At 39.6% G+C, this 9,986-nt stretch overlaps 1 pseudogene; it reads left to right on the top strand.

The window, feature by feature from the left end:
• Nucleotides 1–5,807: 5,807 nt before the first annotated feature.
• The window catches only part of LOC105552508, a 33,139-nt pseudogene continuing 28,960 nt past the window's right edge, over nt 5,808–9,986 (top strand).

The following is a 9,986-nucleotide window of genomic DNA, read 5'->3' as shown; positions in this document are numbered from 1 at the left end:
TTTCTTTCTTTTTTCTTTCTTTTGAGATGGAGTCTTGCTCTGTCACCCAGGCTGGAGTGCAGTGGTGCGATCTCAGCTCACTGCAACCTCTGCCTCCAGAGTTCAAGCAAATCTTCTGCCTTGGCCTCCCGAGTAGCTGGGACTACAGGCATGTACCACCACGCTAGGTTAATTTTTGTATTTTTTGTAGAGACTGGGTTTCACTATGTTGTCCAGGCTGGCTTTGACCTTCTGACTGCAAGTGATCTGCCCACCTCAGCCTCCCAAAGTGTTGGGATTACAGGTGTGAGCCACCATGCCCAGCCTTGACATATTTCAAAGTAGCGTTGCAATGGACCAAAATATATGTGTGCATGCATATGTGTATATATTAAAATGAGCCAAAATGCCCATCAACAATCAAATACATGAGTTAATTATGACATACTCATACATTGGAGTAGTATGTAACTATAAAAATGAATAAATTACAAATACACAAGAAATGTGGATCCACCTTAAGGGCATAATATCGAACAAAAAAAGGCCAGACATGATATATCCTATGCAAATGGAATCACATCAATAAAACAGACATAATGTAATCATATTTTAGGCATGTATAATTGTATGTAAAATCTTAAAGTCAGGAAGCAAATAGGTATTTCAGGGATACTGGTTACAGCTGCAGGACGGGAGGCATTTATATTGAAGAAGTGGCAAGTCTGGGACTCTCTTATATTATGTCTTGCCATGAGTACCAGTTACGTTGCTGTGCATGTCAACAGTTCATTAAGGTGTACATTTGTTTTAGGCACTTCTCTTTATGTATTATGTTTGATAATTACAAATGAAGTACCTGAACTATGTTTAAAACGAAAATGAAGACACAATCACATGTGTTGATAAAGGAAGTTTCACGGTTTCACCTAAACTTACAAAAGCAAGGACAGACCCTGCTAATTGAACTTTGCTCTTCACTCCTCCTGGTGCGCCTTGTTATTAGGGCACATGTGGCAAGCTGTGACATGCTGAGGAGCCCCCCTGCAATGGTGTCAGGGGGATGAAATAAGGTTGGAGAGGAAGCCTTACATCGGAATCTCATTACTTGGGTGAGGTTAAGTCAGACACTTCATGTTACTATAGCATAGTTGTGTGTGTGTTCATATGTTAATTCTATTCTAGTATAATGAGGGAAGTGCTGGAATTCAGCACCAGCCAAGTACCTAATGTGCCCTTCAACCCCTGACCATAATGAATATAAAATGCTGGTAGTAATAGATAGATTGAAATGAAAAACCCCTTCATCTTGGCATGTGAGAGATTTGCAATCACATTTGGATTCTCAAAGTGCTGTTTGATTGGAGATTAACATGTGGGTGGATTGACCTTTCTTGCAAGAGCCGTTGTTTTTACACTAGATGTGTGAAAAACAAATTTCAAATAGCTGCCCTATTGTACTTCTTTTGTGATTCATATTATCACCCTTTTAGATTTCTCAGCAATAATGGCGCTTATTAAACTCACTGGGTCTTTTTTTTTCCCTTAACTCTACTTAAACCCCTTTTTTTTTTTTTTTTTGTCTTCCATAGGGGTGGAATTTTCTACCAACAGAAAAGTTTTTTCACATTCTTACACTGTCAACATATGGTTTTTTGATTGGCTTGTGTTTTAGTCCTAAGAATGTCTGCTTTAGAAATTAAGGGAAGCCTTGGGATATTTTGTATAGAGATTTTTCACCAATTCCTAGGGGGGAAAACATCACATTTTATTTTTATCAGCTTTAAAATCATTTTCTTTCTTTCTTTATTTTGAGACAGAGGCTCACTCTGTTGCCCAGGCTGGAATGCAGTGGTGCAGCCTCCACCTGCCAGTTAAGCAGGTGGCAAGATTCTCTTGCCTCAGCCTCCCAAGTAGCTGGGATCACAGGCCACACCCGGCTAATTTTTGTCTTTTTAGTAGACTTAGTTTCACCATGTTGGCCAGGCTGGTCTCGAACCCCAGGCCTTAAGTAATACACCCACCTTGGCCTCCCAAAGTGCTGTGATTACAGTAGTGATCCACTGTGCCAGGCCCATATTTTCTACATATAGATCTTTCTTTTGTCTTAGTTTTTTTCCCTTCATAAGTGTTTCCTACATGCTACCTTGTAAACCAATATGTCAATTTTTCTTGTTACAGCTATCAAATTGCAACAAAGTAGATTTAGGTTCTTGTCAAATTCTAAAATATTTTTAATTAAAAAAATTTAGAAGATGATCAAAATTGACCTACACTTTTAAATCTCTGAGTGAAGAAATTATCTGAAACTATATATTTTGTACTCCCAGTGTGGATCAATTTATTTTAAGCTTTTTGGAGTTGAGGTTGGGGTGTGGTTTGGAGAAGCAAATAATAGTTCCCCAAATTGAGGGCAAGTAATCATACCACTGTTGAGATATCTGACATTCCTCCATATTTTATGTAGGCTGAGATGTAAATTATTTTCCATCATGTATGCTTTGTTTGGTTATAGATACAATCTTTATTTTATTATTATTATTATTATTATTATTTTTGAGATGGAGTCTCGCTCTGTCACCCAGGCTGGAGTACAGTGGTACAATCTCGGCTCACTGCAGCCTCTGCCTCCTGGGTTCAAGCGATTCTCCTGCCCCAGCCTTCCAAGTAACTGGGATGAAAGTGAGTGCCACCACACCTGGTTAATTTTTGTATTTTTAGTAGAGATGGTGTTTCATCATGTTGGCCAGGCTGGTCTCGAACTTCTGACCTCAAGTGATCCATCTACCTTGGCCTCCCAAAGTGCTGGGATTACAGGAGTGAGCCACAGTGCCTGGCCTTGGTTATAGATACAATCTTTATACCCGTAGCTCGTTTGAACTTATTTTAAATATTTGGAAGCTATTAAATAGTTCCTACTCAATGGAGTAATGAATGCCAGCACAAAAATCAAATACACGTGAGGAATCTTTTACCCAATCAAATCAACTAATAAACAGTAATATATCCCCTCTAGAAAGTTTAGCTATTTTGGTGTTCAGTGGTATCTTGTTCTGTTTCATAGAACATCTTCTTTTGAAGAACGGGATGGGGCAAAAGGGAATGTAAAAAGGCATTAAAATATTTAAATTTAATTCTGGGGTCTAAGTTTCTTAAGTAGCATCTGTAAAGGAAGCCTTTCTGTTTTAATGTTTCCCCTGTATTACTCATATCATTTTAGGGGCACACCACAAAATATGTTATTTCAATAGCTACATATTGAGTTTGTTTGAGGAGAATAGCTTTGAAAATCAATTTATTTTGTCTTATTTTCCTTAAGGCTGATTTATAAAAGCAATATTCCCCTAGTTGATTTCCTTTCTTTTCATAAGCTACCCAGGAAGAGATTTTGTGAGTCATGTTGCACTAAAAAATGGCCCTTGTTCCTTAAGTGTCATATGGACTAGAGCAAATACTGACTTTAAGTGGTCTTAGGAGCAGATTGATGGGACATTTGTACGTTGAAAAGCTATCTCTGGAGATTTGTAGAAACTCTTATTCAGAAAATAGATAGAAGTATGCACGCTCTTCAGGGTCACTGGGGAGTCTAAGCAAAATGCCATCCAACCAGCAGTGACTGCCAAGACTTATCCACACTTCTGCCATCCGATAGAATATGAAACAAAGCTGGAGTAAGCAACTTCCTGTGGCCCTTCTGCTGCTCTCACAAAGTGGCTTTCTTAGATGATAGCCTTTGTCATCTGTAAACGTGACTTACTGTGGAGAGGAGACAAGTGATCCTCAAGTAGCGTCAGGCTGAAGTTCATCCTGGTTCCATCAAGATTTTTCAACGTCAGAAGTTAAAATGTGGATTGACCTACTTGAAACTTTCTTAGCTGAAATATGAAGGATAAAATGTGGATGACACAAGCAGGCAAGATCTGGGAGGATTCTGATGCACCTCAACATCAATGGAACCACATTTGAAACCCATATGAAAACCCAAGCCCTAGACTGAGTTACTCACAAACAATGGGAAAAGTGAAGTTTTACAGGGGGTAGGGAGAGTGGTGAGTTATAGGAATATAGATAGTGTAGGGAGAAGAGAAATAGACTCAGAAGAGCATCTATTAACCCTGCTAACACAAACTTTGCTGATAATGAGCTTAAAGGTACTTGAGATGATGTCTTCCCTGCCATGATTCAGTCTGGCTCCTCTAGGCAGTGCACATACTTTGGTGTAGGTGACAGGGAGTGTTACACAAGAATACACGACCACTTTGTAGTGCTGGCCAGCCAGATGAAAATGAGCTCTAGGTAATGCAGTATTGCTGTTGGGAATATCCCTGTTTCTGTCCTTGTGTGTGTATCTACATATAGTTAGATATCAACACAGACACACACACACACACACACAAATACACACACACTCACAAACAACTTGGTGGCAATACACGGAGATTTTCATGATGCTTAAGAAAAGTGAAATTTCCTTTTCCTGGGGTGCATATATGTCAGTGGCAGGGTGCCTGAGGTGCTGGGCCAGCTCTGCCCCGTGGGTGAACTTGGGTGGTCTGTCTGAGGTGAGAGGCTTAGGTTGTGGGCTGGTGACCTATCTCAGCCTGTGCAGCTGACTAACAAGCAATTGTCTTCTAACCAAGTGTTGAACTGCATCCAGGTCTGTGGAAGGTTAGTCTACTTCCCCTCCAGGATTCAAGGCTCAAACAAGTTTCTCTTTGCTTTCCATGATGCACAAAAAGATTAAAAAAAAAATTCTGAAAGCTTGCTGGCACCTTCATCTGGAAGGAAGTACAGTAGGTCCTTAGAAAGATACTCACCTCTCTGTGCCCTCTGTGAGGGGTGAGAGCCCTGACTCTGCAGGGGAGCAATTTGTTAAACGAAGGAGGAATTTTGGCAGCGAGAGTGCCAATGACTGGATGGGGTATATATGTCTTGGTCCCTCTGCCAGCAATTCCAGAACTTCCTTCCTCCAGTTCTGTGGCTGCAAAAATGAGAGCTAGAATAACGGGGCAGGGGGTGGGTGTGGGGCTAAGGGATGGGACACTATTCGTCTCCCTGCTTTGAGTATTAGCAGAAGAAAGTTGGGCGCAACCACTAGGGCTCCCTGGATGCTGTTTTTCATTAGAGCTACAGAAGATGTTTTACTTTGCGTCCTCTTTTAACTTGCAATCTTGCATATTCTAGCTCTGAATGTGTAAAATAACTTGGGGTAAATCAGTCTTAAGCAAAATCTCCAAATGAATGACTTGTTTGTGGGACTTGCTGTTCTCTTTTATTTATTTTAATTTTTCCAATGCTCGTTACTGTTTGGTGCCACCCCAGTTTTTAGGATGACTAATGATTTCATGCAGCCAGGGATCCCTCCTCAGAGAGGTCGAAAAACGTCAGATTAAAAGCAACCACAGCTATTTATAGGATGTGAAGATAGCTGAGTTTCTTGATAAAATCCAGAAGCATTTGCATTTTAAAAATGGAGACCTCGTTGCTGAGAAATCCAGAGGAACAGACCTTTAAAGACAGATTGTTGGGTATTTTTATGTCTGGGCAAGGGAGATATTTTGGGGCAAGGAAAGCTTCTTAAATTACACCATTCTGGCGTGCTGCCTTTATCTACTTGTAAGGTTAGTCCTAGTCATGGATGGGATGTATCCAGATGAATGGCATTGTTCGCTAGCAAAATGAGGCCATCAAAAGTGCCTGTGATTTTCCCATGGTCAGATGAAAGTTACTTTTAATCATTTAATTTTGCTTCTCATTTTATCAGCAGCCTCTAGAATGCTTTCCAGGGTTATTAAAATGATGATTAATTAAAACACAGGTAAGAGTTAATGACGTTTGAAAAGTGCTTGGGCGTCATTGAGGCAGATAGTTCTAGGTAAGGAGATTCTGAATAAAAGTCATCATCATTCCATCATCATCTTGATCACCACCATCACCATTGATAATAACCGTTAGCATTTAAGTGGTACCTATTTTCCAGAGATTTCAGCATCTGACAGAAAATTCCTTGCTCTCACAACATCCTATTAATGACAGAAGGTGGTTGTGGTTTAAGAAATCGTGACGGTTATCACTCACTGGGTCCTGGCTGTCTAGTCATGCTGATGCATCTGTTCTCTCTCCTTGACTTTTCTGTCCCTCTAGAGCTGTGTAGCAACAGTTCAGTGAATGGGCAGAACCTTGTCACCCAGAGACTGTGAAGAGCAGAGCTCTCTGTTCTTGTCAGTTGCCATTCACACTCATCTTGGGGGAATATTACACCTAATTCGTCTCAGCTCATTCTGTTCATCTGTTGCCTCATTCCTTTTTCTCAGCAATTTGTCTTTTTCCCTTTCTTTCTCCTGTCTTTTCTAGCATTCTACTGCCTCCCCTATCTCCATTCTCTATTCTCTTTCTATTTTCAATGGCCAGTTCATGTCTCTATTGTTCCTTAGTTTGCCCTGTCTTGGAAGCTTATACAAGATAAACTAGAGATGTAGAGATACGTGCGGGGAAACAGCTCTCTTTGACTTTCTTTTCTTTCCTTTTCTTTTTTTTTTTTTTGAGACGGAGTCTCACTCTGTTGCCCAGACTGCAGTGCAGAGTGGCATGGTCTTGGCTCACTGCAACCTCTGCCTCCTGGGTTCAGGCAATTCTCCTGCCTCAGCCTCCTGAGTACCTGGGACCACCAGTGCACACCATTACGCCCGGCTAATTTTTGTATTTTTAGTAGAGACGGGATTTCGCCATATTGGTCAGGCTGGTCTTGAACTCCTGACCTCATGATCCACCCGCCTTGGCCTCCCGAAGTGCAGGCATTACAGGCGTGAGCCACTGCGCCTGGCCTGTTTGACTTTCAAAACTGGGGAATTAAGTACTTTGCTCTGTTTCTAGTGTACATGGTTTTATGTGTTGATACTTCTCTGCCTTTGGTGACTGTTAGCATGTTTTTAGTAACTTGATTAGGTCAAAGTGACTGATTTCTTTTTTTAGTTCAGCTCTCTTGTTCTCTATTAAAGTTTCATAGAAATTGGAGTGGGAGAGGAAATTTTGAGGGCTTCCAAGCAGAGTTTTGGCAACATGTACATTCAAGGGAGGAGTAAGAAGGATTGTGGACTCTGTACTGGTCAAGTGTGCATCCAAGTTGGCGGAGTAACAGACAACAGCTCACATGCATTGAGCACATGCTCTCTGCTAAGCATGGTTGTAAGCACTTAATAAATAATAACTAGGCATAGTCAACTCTGTATTATTAAATTACCTGTACTCTATGACTCCTTAGCTCCTGCCTTTTTGTATTTGCTTTTTTTTTCTTCAGTGTTCTTGGTAACAATTTCTTTTCCCTAATTTAAAATTCATCATGCCTGAAATATAAAGACAAAGACCCATCCATACCTTGGATGGGACTGAAAAGGTCACTCCCTATAATCTGTTACAGTGGGATGGTGTTTCTGTGAAGGGCAAATTGAATTGCAACATTAAAGAATTAAATTAGGCAGTAATAGTGAGTCTCTATTCGAAGTAGTCTTTCTAGTCTATGATTTTAGTGTTTCTGAAGATGTTACAAAAATAATTGTTCTTGCCTGGCACAGTAGCTGAGTCCCAGCTTCTCAGGAGTCTGAGAGGGGAAGATCACTTGAATTCAGGAGTTAGAGTCTAGTCTGGGCAACACAGTAAGACTGAGCCCCCCATATCTCTCTCTCTCTCTCTCTCTCTCTCTCTATATATATATATATATATATATATTCTTTTGTAAAAATCGAATTTGTCCAGATGCTGATAGCCCCAGAAAAATCAGGAAGAATTGGTAAATCACTCAGGTAAAGTGATTCCTGTGGCTATAGAAAGGTGGTAATGATGGTGGGTTATAAATAAACAAATGACCCTGCTTTTGGCTAGAGTTTATTCTGGCCACTTTCAAAACAAATAATTTTTCTGTAGGCATATTTTTTACAGACATATTCATTTGTGAGGAAGAAAAACATTTTCTATAGATGGTCAGAAGTTGCAGCATCCTCCTGTTCTGAGAAATGGTAAATCTAAAAACATAAAACAAAACAAACAGAAATCCACAGCACCTTTACAAATCTAAGATTTTTTTTTTTTTTTTCACATGATAGAAACTTGGTTCTCTTGGCCTCCATTAGGGAGGTGTTTTGATGTTCTCCTTTTTATTTCTTTTTAAAATAACCTTTTATGTCCTAGTGCTTGTGAAAAATACCTTTGATTCTCACTTGACCTCTTCCACTGAATTGGAAAATTTGGTTCCATTCTCTTAGCAGGTAAATAGCCTTAAAACCATTCATGGTTTTGTCAGGGTAGAGAAGAGTTGAAAAGCATTACATATGTTCCAAGTTAAGAGAGGCCAATCTTGCTGTTTTCAAGTGGTTCCTTCCCCTCCCTTCTTCTATTACGGGCTCAACCACAATGGAGCTTTAATCAGCTTCATTGATTTAAAGCTAATTTGCACTTGGCTTCAAGGTTAAGGTCCACAGCATAAGCTGAAGACCTTTAAATCAGAAGTCAGACTGAAAAGCCTTAGGTATATCATATTGTCTGCTGTGCATAAGAATGACAGCTCTTGATGACTGCGAATTAACTATTGAGGAAAAAGGCACAAAGCCAGTTTTTCTTCTGTGTTAATATAACCTCTGCTAGCCGAGTTTCACAGCATTGCTATCAACATTTCTGCTTCATCATGTAAATGGATGGAATTGGCTCAAAATACTTTGGGACTATGATGTTTGTAGCCATCCATTTCTGCTTGGTTTCAGTTGGATTTCAACCTAATTGCCAAACTGATTCCATCTGTAATAACTTTTAACATTTATTTTTCCCAAAGGGAAAAAAATGTCTTGTCTGTATTCTGCAATTAAGAAGGTGATGAAATATTCAGTGTATGTCTCCACTCTGACTAAATTCTTTTGTTAACTTTATCAGATAAACTATAAAATATTAACCAGGCTCACTGTTTGAGCATGTGCAGATGGCATAATATTTACCAGACATATTTTTAATACACATTTAATTTTATAAATTGAATTAACTATTACATGGCTAATTTTTTTCCTCTCTTTTCCAAATTGATGCAACAAGCATCCCTGTTGTTGGCTGTATGTACTACACTAGAACATTTGTGGATAATTACATAAGCTTAGCTGTGGATATAATAAATAACATTTCCTCCAAACTTAACCACATGAAATCAAATCAAGCAGAAATAATGCTATTTTCTAAGCAAAATTATGCTGAGTCGCAATATGTGGGTTCTTTGCTTTTTTTTCTCTGACAGCTCAGTTTTTAAAATTTTCTGGAACGTTTAAATAGGTAAGTTAATTTTACCCACCTCTCTTATCCTCTATACGACTTGTATATATCCATATCTTCTCTGCCATTCCCAAATGTACTAACATAATACCCACATAATGCTTCACCTAAATCAGATTTTCTTAGAATGTGATTTGGACTGAATCAAGGTCAAATTCTAAATCATGGCACAAAGAGCCATGAAAACCTTTTTTTTTTTTTTTTTTTAAATAATTAACAAAAAGGCTTGGTTATTGGTGAGCTGCTAAAATATCAAAATGGTTCTGAGCAGGGCAGCCGTGTGATAGAGGTTATACTAGAATTTCACGGTAGGGATTGGAGAAAGGAGGGCGGATGGCTAATTCTGAGAGTCAGGGATAGTGGTAAGGAGGACTTAACAATTTGGCTAAGATTTAAATGTTTGCCTATTTGGACGAGGGGTGTGCAGTGTGGAAAGGACATTCTAAGCAGAGGGAATGGTGGGAAGGGCCTGTGGGAAGTGGTGAATGTGTGATTACCATGAGAGACCTGTGAAAATACCTGGAGTATGAAGGAGAGAGTGGTAAGAGAGGAAATTAGGAGGGTAGTTGCAGCCTAGAACCTAAAGGCAGAATTAGCAGGACGTGCTGATGTCATGGTTCAATGGACCGTGCAGCCGCAGGAGTATGATGTGTGGGGAACAATGTGATGGTTGACAAAAGGCAAGCAATAGAGGGAACAGA

The sequence above is a fragment of the Mandrillus leucophaeus genome, unplaced genomic scaffold (genome assembly GCF_000951045.1).
Source record: "Mandrillus leucophaeus isolate KB7577 unplaced genomic scaffold, Mleu.le_1.0 Scaffold56, whole genome shotgun sequence".
NCBI lineage: Eukaryota > Metazoa > Chordata > Mammalia > Primates > Cercopithecidae > Mandrillus > Mandrillus leucophaeus.
Note: the sequence above shows the minus strand (reverse complement) of the source record. Positions and strands in the feature narration are given on the sequence as shown.